This window comes from Phyllobates terribilis, unplaced genomic scaffold (genome assembly GCF_046119375.1).
Source record: "Phyllobates terribilis strain yellow unplaced genomic scaffold, ASM4611937v1 Scaffold_4__5_contigs__length_816908805, whole genome shotgun sequence".
Taxonomy (NCBI): Eukaryota; Metazoa; Chordata; class Amphibia; order Anura; family Dendrobatidae; genus Phyllobates; species Phyllobates terribilis.
Genome location: NW_027362764.1, coordinates 690,198,795 through 690,214,724, shown reverse-complemented (window position 1 = coordinate 690,214,724; position 15,930 = coordinate 690,198,795). Strand labels below are relative to the sequence as shown.

Below are 15,930 nucleotides of genomic sequence, written 5' to 3'. Positions count from 1 at the left end.
CTTTTAATGAAAGGGAGCAACCCTTTTGACTGTCTGCAGCGCGCCGTACCTAGGAAGCGCACACTCACACACAGCGAGCATGCACAAGTTGCTCGCACGAGACCACATTCCCTATTTGCACCTGCAGCTTTTCCGCCACCATGCGTCAGACTCTCCTGCCTGTCTTATTATTATTTCAGGGCCTTAGCAGGAACCACCCCCTCAATTCCCTCCCGCTCCTTCCTAGCACTGAGGTTAGCTCCTGGGCAGCTGTCTGATTGGGTTAGTTACACAAGCTTCTTTGAAGAAGAAGACGTTACTTCTGCTGGCCCTCGTTAGGCGGTCGCCCTCTAAAACCATCCCCTGGGCAGCTGCTGAAAGCCTGGCCCCTTCACAGCGCGAGATGCTTTTAACGCCATCATTTGCATACGGCCGGCTGCGGGGTCAATAAGCACTCCTAGCCGTGGCAAGGAGCTCGGTGTGAGGCCTGGTAGAGGCGGCGGGGTTGCGTCCTTATCTTAGAGGTCTTGGGGGGCTTGGGAGGCTTGGGACTTCCATCCTCTACTTTACGTAAGGTCGGTGTCCAGCAAGGCGCCACTCCATGCTAGCCGAGCTGCGCAAGATGGCAAAACGTCATCAAAATTGTCTACAATACCTGGTGTTCTCAGGAGGTGTCCCAACCAAGTATTTCCGAACCCATCTCTGCTTTGCTTCCGAGATCGGACGTATCCAAGGTGGTATGGCCAGTAGACGCTGCTTGGACCATCGACCGGCCAGCCTTCCTCAGGCTCGCGTGGGGACGAGAACTCTGGCCGTTCTGGGGCGGTCTCCGAAGGACCGATGCATAGGCTGTGCCGTCCCTATAGGTGTTGTTTGTTGAGCAATGAAACACCTGCCACATCAGATGTGTTTAAAAATGGCTCGGTGCAGGGTCTCCTGCAGGCTAAACCATTCATCGCGGGCATGTGACAGAAAGAGCAAGCTGGACCCGCAACTTGGGGTGGAGCGAAACGCCCAGGAGTGAATGAAGGAAGAGGGTGAGATGGTTGCGAGTGAATTTGAGCTGCTCTTCGGGGGGGTCGTGTGGCCTGCAAAGGTGTTTTGCTTGGGTTGTGCTGTAAACTGGCCTCCAGGTTACCGGTGGTTGCCTCCAGGTCAGCGGTGGTTGCCTCCAGTCATGCGGGAGTCGCTGGTCCTGGTGAAAAGAAGCCTAGTATTAAAAGTAAATAAGCAACAATGCTGGAGGCCCATGGTGATGAGAAGGATGCTGGTATTTTGCAAGGATTAAACAGCGCAAGAGAGAAAGCAAATGAAAAGAAGAAAGGAGCATGTGTGCGCTTGTGAAAAAAGGAATGGAAAAAAGGCATAGAGTAGAGTGACCCCTGCTTGTGGAAGTAAGAAAAAGCAAAAGCCTACAGCACCTGGTATTCCCAGGCGGTCTTCCATCCAAGTACTAAGCAGGCCCAACCCTGCTTAGATTCCGAGATCAGACGAGATCGGGTTTGTTCAGGGTGGTGTGGCCGTAGGCAGAGAGAGGCCTCTCACTTGCTGCTTTTCTACTTTGACGTCCGGCTGCCGGCTGCCCTTTCCAGTGCTTAGTGAGACAAGGTGCTTTTGTGCTTTCCTTTCTCTTCACTTTTTTGCTGGCTCCTTAAAAAGGTCTTGTAGACAGAACGCCCCGCTCAGAGCCACTGAGCTCACTGATCGGCTGCCGCGCTGTCGACGGAACGTCAGCGTCGCGGCCAATGCCACAGGCCGGGAGCAGCGGCGAGACTCACCGGTAGACCTGGGTAGGGTGAGTAGAGCGCGGTTAGTTGCTTTCTAATAGCCTGTAGCCGGGGATTAACTTTTAATGAAAGGGAGCAACCCTTTTGACTGTCTGCAGCGTGCCGTACCTAGGAAGCGCACACTCACACACAGCGAGCATGCACAAGTTGCTCGCACAAGTTGCTCGCACGAGACCACATTCCCTATTTGCACCTGCAGCTTTTTCCACCACCATGCGTCAGACTCTCCTGCCTCTCTTATTATTATTTCAGGGCCTTAGCAGGAACCACCCCCTCAATTCCCTCCCGCTCCTTCCTAGCACTGAGGTTAGCTCCTGGGCAGCTGTCTGATTGGGTTAGTTACACAAGCTTCTTTGAGGAAGAAGACGTTACTTCTGCTGGCCCTCGTTAGGCGGTCGCCCTCTAAAACCATCCCCTGGGCAGCTGCTGAAAGCCTGGCCCCTTCACAGCGCGAGATGCTTTTAACGCCATCATTTGCATACGGCCGGCTGCGGGGTCAATAAGCACTCCTAGCCGTGGCAAGGAGCTCGGTCTGAGGCCTGGTAGAGGCGGTGGGGTTGCGTCCTTATCTTAGAGGACTTGGGAGGCTTGGGACTTCCATCCTCTACTTTACGTAAGGTCGGTGTCCAGCAAGGCGCCACTCCATGCTAGCCGAGCTGCGCAAGATGGCAAAACGTCATCAAAATTGTCTACAATACCTGGTGTTCTCAGGAGGTGTCCAAACCAAGTATTTCCGAACCCATCTCTGCTTTGCTTCTGAGATCGGACGTATCCAAGGTGGTATGGCCAGTAGACGCTGCTTGGCCCATCGACCGGCCAGCCTTCCTCAGGCTCGCGTGGGGACGAGAACTCTGGCCGTTCTGGGGCGGTCTCCGAAGGACCGATGCATAGGCTGTGCCGTCCCTATAGGTGTTGTTTGTTGAGCAATGAAACACCTGCCGCATCAGATGTGTTTAAAAATGGCTCGGCGCAGGGTCTCCTGCAGGCTAAACCGTTCATCGCGGGGATGTGACAGAAAGAGCAAGCTGGACCCACAACTTGGGGTGGAGCGAAACGCCCAGGAGTGAATGAAGGAAGAGGGTGAGATGGTTGCGAGTGAATTTGAGCTGCTCTTCGGGGGGGTCGTGTGGCCTGCAAAGGTGTTTTGCTTGGGTTGTGCTGTAAACTGGCCTCCAGGTTACCGGTGGTTGCCTCCAGGTCAGCGGTGGTTGCCTCCAGTCATGCGGGAGTCGCTGGTCCTGGTGAAAAGAAGCCTAGTATTAAAAGTAAATAAGCAACAATGCTGGAGGCCCACGGTGATGAGAAGGATGCTGGTATTTTGCAAGGATTAAATAGCGCAAGAGAGAAAGCAAATAAAAAGAAGAAAGGAGCATGTGTGCGCTTGTGAAAAAAGGAATGGAAAAAAGGCATAGAGGAGAGTGTCCCCTGCTGGTGGAAGTAAGAAAAAGCAAAAGCCTACAGCACCTGGTATCCTCAGGCGGTCTCCCATCCAAGTACTAATCAGGCCCAACCCTGCTTAGCTTCTGAGATCAGACGAGATCGGGTGTGTTCAGGGTGGTGTGGCCGTAGGCAGAGACAGGCCTCTCACTTGCTGCTTTTCTACTTTGACGTCCGGTTGCCGGCTGCCCTTTCCAGTGCTTAGTAAGACAAGGTGCTTTTGTGCTTTCATTTCTCTTCACTTTTTTGCTGGCTCCTTAAAAAGGTCTTGTAGACAGAACGCCCCGCTCAGAGCCGCTGAGCTCACTGATCGGCTGCCGCGCTGTCGACGGAACGTCAGCGTCGCGGCCAATGCCACAGGCCGGGAGCAGCGGCGAGACTCACCGGTAGACCTCGGTAGGGTGAGTAGAGCGCGGTTAGTTGCTTTCTAATAGCCTGCAGCCGGGGATTAACTTTTAATGAAAGGGAGCAACCCTTTTGACTGTCTGCAGCGCGCCGTACCTAGGAAGCGCACACTCACACACAGCGAGCATGCACAAGTTGCTCGCACGAGACCACATTCCCTATTTGCACCTGCAGCTTTTCCGCCACCATGCGTCAGACTCTCCTGCCTGTCTTATTATTATTTCAGGGCCTTAGCAGGAACCACCCCCTCAATTCCCTCCCGCTCCTTCCTAGCACTGAGGTTAGCTCCTGGGCAGCTGTCTGATTGGGTTAGTTACACAAGCTTCTTTGAAGAAGAAGACGTTACTTCTGCTGGCCCTCGTTAGGCGGTCGCCCTCTAAAACCATGCCCTGGGCAGCTGCTGAAAGCCTGGCCCCTTCACAGCGCGAGATGCTTTTAACGCCATCATTTGCATACGGCCGGCTGCGGGGTCAATAAGCACTCCTGGCCGTGGCAAGGAGCTCGGTGTGAGGCCTGGTAGAGGCGGTGGGGTTGCGTCCTTATCTTAGAGGGCTTGGGAGGCTTGGGACTTCCATCCTCTACTTTACGTAAGGTCGGTGTCCAGCAAGGCGCCACTCCATGCTAGCCGAGCTGCGCAAGATGGCAAAATGTCATCAAAATTGTCTACAATACCTGGTGTTCTCAGGAGGTGTCCCAACCAAGTATTTCCGAACCCATCTCTGCTTTGCTTCCGAGATCGGACGTATCCAAGGTGGTATGGCCAGTAGACGCTGCTTGGCCCATCGACCGGCCAGCCTTCCTCAGGCTCGCGTGGGGACGAGAACTCTGGCCGTTCTGGGGCGGTCTCCGAAGGACCGATGCATAGGCTGTGCCGTCCCTATAGGTGTTGTTTGTTGAGCAATGAAACACCTGCCGCATCAGATGTGTTTAAAAATGGCTCGGCGCAGGGTCTCCTGCAGGCTAAACCGTTCATCGCGGGGATGTGACAGAAAGAGCAAGCTGGACCCACAACTTGGGGTGGAGCGAAACGCCCAGGAGTGAATGAAGGAAGAGGGTGAGATGGTTGCGAGTGAATTTGAGCTGCTCTTCGGGGGGGTCGTGTGGCCTGCAAAGGTGTTTTGCTTGGGTTGTGCTGTAAACTGGCCTCCAGGTTACCGGTGGTTGCCTCCAGGTCAGCGGTGGTTGCCTCCAGTCATGCGGGAGTCGCTGGTCCTGGTGAAAAGAATCCTAGTATTACAAAAGTAAATAAGCAACAATGCTGGAGGCCCACGGTGATGAGAAGGATGCTGGTATTTTGCAAGGATTAAATAGCGCAAGAGAGAAAGCAAATGAAAAGAAGAAAGGAGCATGTGTGCGCTTGTGAAAAAAGGAATGGAAAAAAGGCATAGAGGAGAGTGACCCCTGCTTGTGGAAGTAAGAAAAAGCAAAAGCCTACAGCACCTGGTATTCCCAGGCGGTCTCCCATCCAAGTACTAACCAGGCCCAACCCTGCTGAGATTCCGAGATCAGACGAGATCAGGTGTGTTCAGGGTGGTGTGGCCGTAGACAGAGACAAGCCTCTCACTTGCTGCTTTTCTACTTTGACGTCCGGTTGCCGGTTGCCCTTTCCAGTGCTTAGTAAGACAAGGTGCTTTTGTGCTTTCCTTTCTCTTCACTTTTTTGCTGGCTCCTTAAAAAGGTCTTGTAGACAGAACGCCCCGCTCACAGCCGCTGAGCTCACTGATCGGCTGCCGCGCTGTCGACGGAACGTCAGCGTCGCGGCCAATGCCACAGGCCGGGAGCAGCGGCGAGACTCACCGGTAGACCTGGGTAGGGTGAGTAGAGCGCGGATAGTTGCTTTCTAATAGCCTGCAGCCGGGGATTAACTTTTAATGAAAGGGAGCAACCCTTTTGACTGTCTGCAGCGCGCCGTACCTAGGAAGCGCACACTCACACACAGCGAGCATGCACAAGTTGCTCGCACGAGACCACATTCCCTATTTGCACCTGCAGCTTTTCCGCCACCATGCGTCAGACTCTCCTGCCTGTCTTATTATTATTTCAGGGCCTTAGCAGGAACCACCCCCTCAATTCCCTCCCGCTCCTTCCTAGCACTGAGGTTAGCTCCTGGGCAGCTGTCTGATTGGGTTAGTTACACAAGCTTCTTTGAAGAAGAAGACGTTACTTCTGCTGGCCCTCGTTAGGCGGTCGCCCTCTAAAACCATCCCCTGGGCAGCTGCTGAAAGCCTGGCCCCTTCACAGCGCGAGATGCTTTTAACGCCATCATTTGCATACGGCCGGCTGCGGGGTCAATAAGCACTCCTAGCCGTGGCAAGGAGCTCGGTGTGAGGCCTGGTAGAGGCAGCGGGGTTGCGTCCTTATCTTAGAGGTCTTGGGGGGCTTGGGAGGCTTGGGACTTCCAGCCTCTACTTTACGTAAGGTCGGTGTCCAGCAAGGCGCCACTCAATGCTAGCCGAGCTGGGCAAGATGGCAAAACGTCATCAAAATTGTCTACAATACCTGGTGTTCTCAGGAGGTGTCCCAACCAAGTATTTCCAAACCCATCTCTGCTTTGCTTCCGAGATCGGACGTATCCAAGGTGGTATGGCCAGTAGACGCTGCTTGGCCCATCGCCCAGCCAGCCTTCCTCAGGATCGCGTGGGGACGAGAACTCTGGCCGTTCTGGGGCGGTCTCCGAAGGACCGATGCATAGGCTGTGCCGTCCCTATAGGTGTTGTTTGTTGAGCAATGAAACACCTGCCGCATCAGATGTGTTTAAAAATGGCTCGGCGCAGGGTCTCCTGCAGGCTAAACCGTTCATCGCGGGGATGTGACAGAAAGAGCAAGCTGGACCCGCAACTTGGGGTGGAGCGAAACGCCCAGGAGTGAATGAAGGAAGAGGGTGAGATGGTTGCGAGTGAATTTGAGCTGCTCTTCGGGGGGGTCGTGTGGCCTGCAAAGGTGTTTTGCTTGGGTTGTGCTGTAAACTGGCCTCCAGGTTACCGGTGGTTGCCTCCAGGTCAGCGGTGGTTGCCTCCAGTCATGCGGGAGTCGCTGGTCCTGGTGAAAAGAAGCCTAGTATTAAAAGTAAATAAGCAACAATGCTGGAGGCCCACGGTGATGAGAAGGATGCTGGTATTTTGCAAGGATTAAATAGCTCAAGAGAGAAAGCAAATGAAAAGAAGAAAGGAGCATGTGTGCGCTTGTGAAAAAAGGAATGGAAAAAAGGCATAGAGGAGAGTGACCCCTGCTGGTGGAAGTAAGAAAAAGCAAAAGCCTACAGCACCTGGTATTCCCAGGCGGTCTCCCATCCAAGTACTAACCAGGCCTGACCCTGCTTAGCTTCTGAGATCAGACGAGATCGGGCGTGTTCAGGGTGGTGTGGCCGTTCCAGGTCAGTGGTGGTTGCCTCCAGTCATGCGGGAGTCGCTGGTCCTGGTGAAAAGAATCCTAGTATTAAAAGTAAATAAGCAACAATGCTGGAGGCCCACGGTGATGAGAAGGATGCTGGTATTTTGCAAGGATTAAATAGCGCAAGAGAGAAAGCAAATAAAAAGAAGAAAGGAGCATGTGTGCGCTTGTGAAAAAAGGAATGGAAAAAAGGCATAGAGGAGAGTGTCCCCTGCTGGTGGAAGTAAGAAAAAGCAAAAGCCTACAGCACCTGGTATCCCCAGGCGGTCTCCCATCCAAGTACTAAACAGGCCCAACCCTGCTTAGCTTCTGAGATCAGACAAGATCGGGTGTGTTCAGGGTGGTGTGGCCGTAGGCAGAGACAGGCCTCTCACTTGCTGCTTTTCTACTTTGACGTCCGGTTGCCGGCTGCCCTTTCCAGTGCTTAGTAAGACAAGGTGCTTTTGTGCTTTCCTTTATCTTCACTTTTTTGCTGGCTCCTTAAAAAGGTCTTGTAGACAGAACGCCCCGCTCAGAGCCGCTGAGCTCACTGATCGGCTGCCGCGCTGTCGACGGAACGTCAGCGTCGCGGCCAATGCCACAGGCCGGGAGCAGCGGCGAGACTCACCGGTAGACCTCGGTAGGGTGAGTAGAGCGCGGTTAGTTGCTTTCTAATAGCCTGCAGCCGGGGATTAACTTTTAATGAAAGGGAGCAACCCTTTTGACTGTCTGCAGCGCGCCGTACCTAGGAAGCGCACACTCACACACAGCGAGCATGCACAAGTTGCTCGCACGAGACCACATTCCCTATTTGCACCTGCAGCTTTTCCGCCACCATGCGTCAGACTCTCCTGCCTGTCTTATTATTATTTCAGGGCCTTAGCAGGAACCACCCCCTCAATTCCCTCCCGCTCCTTCCTAGCACTGAGGTTAGCTCCTGGGCAGCTGTCTGATTGGGTTAGTTACACAAGCTTCTTTGAAGAAGAAGAAGACGTTACGTCTGCTGGCCCTCGTTAGGCGGTCGCCCTCTAAAACCATGCCCTGGGCAGCTGCTGAAAGCCTGGCCCCTTCACAGCGCGAGATGCTTTTAACGCCATCATTTGCATACGGCCGGCTGCGGGGTCAATAAGCACTCCTGGCCGTGGCAAGGAGCTCGGTGTGAAGCCTGGTAGAGGCGGCGGGGTTGCGTCCTTATATTAGAGGTCTTGGGGGGCTTGGGAGGCTTGGGACTTCCAGCCTCTACTTTACGTAAGGTCGGTGTCCAGCAAGGCGCTACTCCATGCTAGCCGAGCTGGGCAAGATGGCAAAACGTCATCAAAATTGTCTACAATACCTGGTGTTCTCAGGAGGTGTCCCAACCAAGTATTTCCGAACCCATCTCTGCTTTGCTTCCGAGATCGGACGTATCCAAGGTGGTATGGCCAGTAGACGCTGCTTGACCCATCGCCCGGCCAGCCTTCCTCAGGCTCGCGTGGGGACGAGAACTCTGGCCGTTCTGGGGCGGTCTCCGAAGGACCGATGCATAGGCTGTGCCGTCCCTATAGGTGTTGTTTGTTGAGCAATGAAACACCTGCCGCATCAGATGTGTTTAAAAATGGCTCGGCGCAGGGTCTCCTGCAGGCTAAACCGTTCATCGCGGGGATGTGACAGAAAAAGCAAGCTGGACCCGCAACTTGGGGTGGAGCGAAACGCCCAGGAGTGAATGAAGGAAGAGGGTGAGATGGTTGCGAGTGAATTTGAGCTGCTCTTCGGGGGGGTCGTGTGGCCTGCAAAGGTGTTTTGCTTGGGTTGTGCTGTAAACTGGCCTCCAGGTCAGCGGTGGTTGCCTCCAGTCATGCGGGAGTCGCTGGTCCTGGTGAAAAGAAGCCTAGTATTAAAAGTAAATAAGCAACAATGCTGGAGGCCCACGGTGATGAGAAGGATGCTGGTATTTTGCAAGGATTAAATAGCGCAAGAGAGAAAGCAAATGAAAAGAAGAAAGGAGCATGTGTGCGCTTGTGAAAAAAGGAATGGAAAAAAGGCATAGAGGAGAGTGACCCCTGCTGGTGGAAGTAAGAAAAAGCAAAAGCCTACAGCACCTGGTATTCCCAAGCGGTCTCCCATCTAAGTACTAAGCAGGCCCAACCCTGCTTATCTTCTGAGATCAGACAAGATCAGGCATGTTCAGGGTGGTGTGGCCACAGGCGGAGACAGGCCTCTCACCTGCTGCTTTTCTACTTTGACGTCCGGTTGCCGGCTGCCCTTTCCAATGCTTTGTAAGACAAGGTGCTTTTGTGCTTTCCTTTCTCTTCACTTTTTTGCTGGCTCCTTAAAAAGGTCTTGTAGACAGAACGCCCCGCTCAGAGCCGCTGAGCTCACTGATCGGCTGCCGCGCTGTCGACGGAACGTCAGCGTCGCGGCCAATGCCACAGGCCGGGAGCAGCGGCGAGACTCACCGGTAGACCTGGGTAGGGTGAGTAGAGCGCGGTTAGTTGCTTTCTAATAGCCTGCAGCCGGGGATTAACTTTTAATGAAAGGGAGCAACCCTTTTGACTGTCTGCAGCGCGCCGTACCTAGGAAGCGCACACTCACACACAGCGAGCATGCACAAGTTGCTCGCACGAGACCACATTCCCTATTTGCACCTGCAGCTTTTCCGCCACCATGCGTCAGACTCTCCTGCCTCTCTTATTATTATTTCAGGGCCTTAGCAGGAACCACCCCCTCAATTCCCTCCCGCTCCTTCCTAGCACTGAGGTTAGCTCCTGGGCAGCTGTCTGATTGGGTTAGTTACACAAGCTTCTTTGAAGAAGAAGACGTTACTTCTGCTGGCCCTCGTTAGGCGGTCGCCCTCTAAAACCATCCCCTGGGCAGCTGCTGAAAGCCTGGCCCCTTCACAGCGCGAGATGCTTTTAACGCCATCATTTGCATACGGCCGGCTGCGGGGTCAATAAGCACTCCTAGCCGTGGCAAGGAGCTCGGTCTGAGGCCTGGTAGAGGCGGCGGGGTTGCGTCCTTATCTTAGAGGTCTTGGGGGGCTTGGGAGGCTTGGGACTTCCAGCCTCTACTTTACGTAAGGTCGGTGTCCAGCAAGGCGCCACTCAATGCTAGCCGAGCTGGGCAAGATGGCAAAACGTCATCAAAATTGTCTACAATACCTGGTGTTCTCAGGAGGTGTCCCAACCAAGTATTTCCGAACCCATCCAAAGTGGTATGGCCAGTAGACGCTGCTTGGCCCATTGTAACGGGTCTGGGAGGCGGAACCTCTGAGCTACTATACAAGGGGGCGGTCCTTGTAAGGGAGCGGGTGGCGACCAGGCAGGCAGTCACAGCAGGTGACCGGGACAGTCTCTGGGTGTACGGGCAGGAGGTCACGGCAAGTGACCGGGACAGTCTCTGGATGAACGGGCTGGAGGTCACGGCAAGTGACCGGGGCAGTCTCTGGGTGAACGGGCAGGAGGTCACGGCAAGTGACCGGGGCAGTCTCTAGGTAAAGGGTAGGTACGACCTGTGGCGGCTGATGATAGACGTGAGCTCCCAGGTGAGCAGGCGAGAGTCTCTGGATGAACGGGTGGTCACAGCATGTGACGGCGGAGCCTCCAGGAAGACCAACAGACAGGCGGCAGATGAGTGCTCCCAGGTGAGCGGGCAGAAGTCTCTGGACAGGCGGGTGGTCACAGCACGTGACGGCAGAGCCTCCAGGTAGGCTAGCAGACAGGCAGCAGATGAGCGCTCCCAGGTGAGCGAGCAGGAGTCACTGGACAGGCAGGTGGTCACAGCACGTGACGGCGGAGCCTCCAGGTAGACTAGCAGGCAGGTAGCAGGTGTGTGCTCCCAGGTGAGCGGGCAAGCTGGTCCATAGACAGACTGACAGGAGTTGGAAGGCAGACCGTCGGACCTCAGGCAAGCAGGCAGGTGGCTGATGTGCGCTCCCAGGTGAGCGGGCAGGCTGGTCCTTAGACAGACTGACAGGAGTAGTAAGGCAGACCGTCGGACCTCAGACTAGCAGGCAGGTAGCAGATAATCAGGCAGGAATCTGGCAGGTAACTGGCAACGGGACCTGAGGGCTGAAGCAGAGTAGTGAACAGTGCAACAACATTGCTCGGGCACCTCCATTTTGGAGGAGGTGCCTTATATATGGTAAAGTCCTGCGGCCATTGGCCGGGGACTCCTTAGGACGGCGCGCGCGGCCCCTTTAAGAGGGAGGGAGAGCGCGCGCGCCCTAAGCTCAGTGGCCGGGAAGGAGCGCGCGCTGCCAGCAGAGCGGGAGAGGGACGCCGGGCACGGAGCAGAGCGGTGAGGGGAACAGCGTCCCTGCCTAGCAGAGGGCAGGGACGCCGGCACTACAGTACCCCCCCTTTAGGCCCCCCCTTTTTTAGGCCAGATAGAAATTTAGCTATAATGAGAGGGGCATGGATGTTCTCCCGGGGCTCCCACGTTCTCTCCTCAGGACCAAACCCCTTCCAATCTACCAGAAAAAAGGTCTTTCCTCTTACCCTTTTGGTGGCAAGAATGTTCTCTACCTCAAACTCGTCCTCAGCAGAAACCGGAGCAGGAGGCGTACCTGTAGACTTGGAAAAAGAGTTAAGCACCACGGGTTTGAGGAGAGATACATAGAAGAAGTTAGGGATCCGTAAGTTGGCCGGGGGTTTCAATTTATAGGCCACCGGGTTGATCTGACTGATGACCTCCAGAGGACCGATGAACCGAGGCCCTAACTTGTAAGAAGGTATCTTGAGTCGAACATATTTAGATGAGAGCCAGACCTTATCTCCTGGACGAAATTGTGGAGGATCCAGGCGTTTTTTGTCAGCGTGTCTTTTAATACGCTCGGATGACAGAAGGAGTGCGGACCGGGTACTCTCCCATATGGAGGAAAATTTGCTAACGAGAGATTCCGCAGCCGGGTTGTCCACAGAGGTGGAGACAGGAAAAGGAATCCGAGGATGCTGACCAAAGACTACAAAAAACGGGGATTTGGAGGAGGATTCGCTCTCGTGATTATTATAAGAGAACTCGGCCCATGGTAGGAGATCCACCCAGTCAGAATGGTGGGCATTAACGAAGTGCCGGAGGTAACTGGTCAGGTTCTGATTGATCCGCTCCACTTGACCATTGGACTGTGGGTGGTAAGCGGAAGAGAAGTCCAGGGTGACGTCTAGTAGTTTACAAGTGGCTCTCCAGAAACGTGAGGTGAACTGTACCCCACGATCCGACACGATGTGGAGGGGCAGGCCATGAAGACGGAAGATGTGGCGGATAAAGTCTTTAGCCAGCTCGGGTGCAGACGGAAGGCCTGGCAGGGGAATAAAGTGAGCCATCTTGGAAAAGCGGTCAGCGACCACCCAAATGACCGTACAACCGGCAGAGACGGGGAGATCAGTTATAAAGTCCATTGCTATATGCTGCCAGGGGGCAGCAGGTACAGGAAGCGGGAGGAGGCGTCCGGCTGGCAGATGTCTCGGGACTTTGTTGCGGGCGCAGGACACACAGGCAGAAACAAAGTCTATTATGTCCTTGTGCAGGGTAGGCCACCAATAGTGCCGGGCAATAAGCTGGAGGGTCTTTTTCTGACCGGCGTGGCCAGCTAGTTTAGACGAATGGCCCCAGTGTAGGATCTTCTCCCGATCCGGTACTGAAACAAACGTCTTACCGGGAGGGAGACGATTTAGACTCACGGGAGCCACCTGCATTACTCTGGCGGGATCGATGATATGTTTAGGTTCTTCCTCGAGATCGGACACCAGAAAGGATCGGGACAAGGCGTCTGCTTTGACGTTTTTGTCAGCCGGGCGAAAATGAAGAACAAAATCAAAACGAGCAAAAAACAAGGACCACCGGGCTTGGCGCGGGTTAAGTCTCTGGGCATGCTGGAGGTAAGCCAAGTTCTTGTGGTCAGTGTAAATTATTACCGGATGAAGAGCCCCCTCGAGTAGGTAACGCCACTCCTCCAACGCCAGCTTGATGGCCAATAACTCTCGGTCTCCTATGGAATAGTTGCGCTCAGAAGAGGAGAAGAGTTTGGAGAAGAAGCCACAAGTTACCATTCTCCCGGAAGATGATTTTTGAGTAAGTACCGCTCCGGCTCCAGAGGAGGAGGCGTCAACTTCCAGGAAGAACTGCTTGTTGCCGTCCGGGCGATGCAGCACCGGGGCGGAAGAGAAGGCCTGTTTTAGGGAAAGAAAGGCCTCCTCTGCTTCGGGCGGCCACTCTTTGGGATTAGTACCCTTACGGGTGAGCGCGGAAATTGGGGCAGTCCGGGAAGAGAAGTGCGGGATGAAGAGGCGGTAATAGTTGGCGAACCGTTGAATAGCCTTCAACCCCTCTGGTCGGGGCCATTTCTCGATGGCAGACAGTTTCTCAGGATCCATTTGTAGGCCGGTCTGAGAGATAATGTAGCCCAGAAACGGAAGCGAGGTCTGCTCAAAGAGGCACTTCTCATATTTAGCGTAGAGATGGTTCTGCCTGAGCCTGAGCAGGACCTGACGAACATCCCTCCGGTGAGTCTGGAGATCCGGAGAGAAGACCAAGATGTCGTCCAGGTACACCACTACGCAGGAGTAGAGAAGGTCCCGGAAGATGTCATTGACCAACTCTTGAAAGACGGCAGGAGCGTTACAGAGGCCAAAGGGCATTACCAGATATTCATAGTGGCCGTCCCGGGTGTTGAATGCCGTCTTCCATTCATCCCCCTGACGGATACGAACCAGGTTGTACGCCCCACGGAGGTCCAGTTTGGTGAAGATTCTAGCCCCCCTCAGACGATCAAATAACTCCGGAATGAGCGGAAGGGGGTACTTATTCTTCACCGTGATCTGGTTAAGGCCTCTATAGTCTATATAGGGACGGAGAGAGCCGTCCTTCTTTTTGACGAAAAAGAAGCCTGCTCCCGCCGGGGAGGTAGATTTCCGGATGAATCCCCTGGCCAGATTCTCCTCAATATATTCGGACATCGACCGGGTCTCAGCAGCGGATAATGGATAAATACACCCACGGGGAGGAGAAGTACCAGGTAACAGGTCGATAGGGCAGTCGTATGGTCTATGAGGGGGTAGTGTCTCTGCCTCCTTTTTATTAAAGACATCAGCATAAGACCAATAAGGAATCGGAAGTCCAGGTAGATTAGCTGGGGTAGGAGAAGGACGGACGGGATGAACGGGAACCAGACAGGTCTTATGGCAGCCCTGTCCCCAGCGAAGGACTTCTCCGGTCTGCCAGTCAAGAACGGGTGCATGTTTCTGGAGCCAAGGTAGGCCTAGCAAGATGGCGTGAGAGAGTCCAGGCAGAACATGGAAGGAGATACTTTCAGAATGCAGCATTCCCACCTGCAGAGTAATGGATTCGGTGATGAGTTGGATGGGGCGTGGTAAGAGCCCCCCATCCACGGCAGCAACAGACAAGGGTACAGCCAGAGGTTTGGTGGGGATGCGGTATTTCTCTACCAGGGACTGTGAAATAAGATTCCCGGCTGCTCCAGAGTCCACTTGGGCTAGTTCGAAATAACGGTTCTCCCCGTAGACGATTGAAACTGACAACAGCAGGGATGGAGAGGATTTATTCTTGTCTAGGTGGACCTCTCTGAGCGAACCTAGACACAGGCGTTTCCCGACCTCTCCGGGCAGGCACGGATCCGGTGCTCCTTACTGCCACAGTAGAAGCAGGTCCCCTCGGCACGGCGTAAGTCCTGACGGGTCTTGACCATCTTGGTCTGGTCGACCTGCATAGGCTCAGGAGGGTGTACCTGGTTAGAGACAGAAGGAGTGATGGGTTTCTGAAAAGTAGGAGCTAGACGTGGTAACCTCCTCTCACGGGTGACCTCTCTGGCACGCTCCTGGAACCGTAGGTCAATCCGGGTGGCAAGAGTTATTAAGTCATCGAGAGTGGTAGGAATGTCCCGACCGGCAAGTTCATCTTTAATACGGCCGGACAGACCCTCCCAGAAGACGGAAACCAGAGCGTCGTTATCCCAGGCCAGCTCCGAGGCAAGGGTACGGAACCGTATGGCATATTGGCCCACGGTGAGACTTTCCTGACGGAGGCGTAGCAACGATGATGCGGATGAGGTCTTCCGTCCGGGTTCGTCGAAGACTTTCCGGAAAGCCGAGAGAAAAGCAGGCAAGTTGGACACCAGGGGGTCTCCTCTCTCCCATAGAGGATTTAGCCAGGCCAGGGCCTCCCCGGTGAGATGGGACATGATGAATGCAATTTTGGCTCGGTCGGAGTTAAACTGGTGGGACAATAGTTCAAAGTGCAGGGTGCACTGATTTATGAAGCCCCGAGCCTGGGCTGAGTCGCCTCCGAAGCGAGGAGGTGCAGAAAGCCGAGGTCCGGGGTAGGATATCATGGTGTTAGTGGACAGCGGAGCTGCCGGATTGCGAGACATGGCACTGGCGGAGGTTGTTGGTGGAGCAGTCAGAGTGTCCAGGCGAGTATTGACATTCCGCAGGTGACCCAGGATGGACTCCTGTTGGGACCTTTGACGGGACAGTTCATGACACAGGTCCGAGAGCGAGGGAGCTTGGGTGCCACCGGGTTCCATGGCCCGAGCAAACTGTAACGGGTCTGGGAGGCGGAACCTCTGAGCTACTATACAAGGGGGCGGTCCTTGTAAGGGAGTGGGTGGCGACCAGGCAGGCAGTCACAGCAGGTGACCGGGACAGTCTCTGGGTGAACGGGCAGGAGGTCACGGCAAGTGACCGGGGCAGTCTCTAGGTAAAGGGTAGGTACGACCTGTGGCGGCTGATGATAGACGTGAGCTCCCAGGTGAGCAGGCGAGAGTCTCTGGATGAACGGGTGGTCACAGCATGTGACGGCGGAGCCTCCAGGAAGACCAACAGACAGGCGGCAGATGAGTGCTCCCAGGTGAGCGGGCAGAAGTCTCTGGACAGGCAGGTGGTCACAGCACGTGACGGCGGAGCCTCCAGGTAGACTAGCAGGCAGGTAGCAGGTGTGTGCTCCCAGGTGAGCGGGCAAG

At 54.7% G+C, this 15,930-nt stretch overlaps 5 non-coding genes and 1 pseudogene across 5 annotated transcripts; all 6 read right to left on the bottom strand.

The window, feature by feature from the left end:
• Positions 1-1,388: 1,388 nt before the first annotated feature.
• Positions 1,389-1,507, bottom strand: LOC141270238 (5S ribosomal RNA). The gene has a single exon (XR_012321585.1). It is a non-coding gene; the product is annotated as a 5S ribosomal RNA (ribosomal RNA).
• A 1,711-nt stretch (positions 1,508-3,218) lies between these two features.
• Positions 3,219-3,337, bottom strand: LOC141266199 (5S ribosomal RNA). Its single transcript, XR_012320252.1, has one exon. It is a non-coding gene; the product is annotated as a 5S ribosomal RNA (ribosomal RNA).
• A 1,699-nt stretch (positions 3,338-5,036) lies between these two features.
• LOC141266605 (5S ribosomal RNA) lies at positions 5,037-5,155 on the bottom strand. The gene has a single exon (XR_012320635.1). It is a non-coding gene; the product is annotated as a 5S ribosomal RNA (ribosomal RNA).
• Positions 5,156-6,861: 1,706 nt separating this feature from the next.
• On the bottom strand, positions 6,862-6,980 carry LOC141268017 (5S ribosomal RNA; annotated as a pseudogene).
• Positions 6,981-7,236: 256 nt separating this feature from the next.
• Positions 7,237-7,355, bottom strand: LOC141266755 (5S ribosomal RNA). The gene has a single exon (XR_012320780.1). It is a non-coding gene; the product is annotated as a 5S ribosomal RNA (ribosomal RNA).
• Positions 7,356-9,043: 1,688 nt separating this feature from the next.
• LOC141267101 (5S ribosomal RNA) lies at positions 9,044-9,162 on the bottom strand. Its single transcript, XR_012321116.1, has one exon. It is a non-coding gene; the product is annotated as a 5S ribosomal RNA (ribosomal RNA).
• Positions 9,163-15,930: the final 6,768 nt, after the last annotated feature.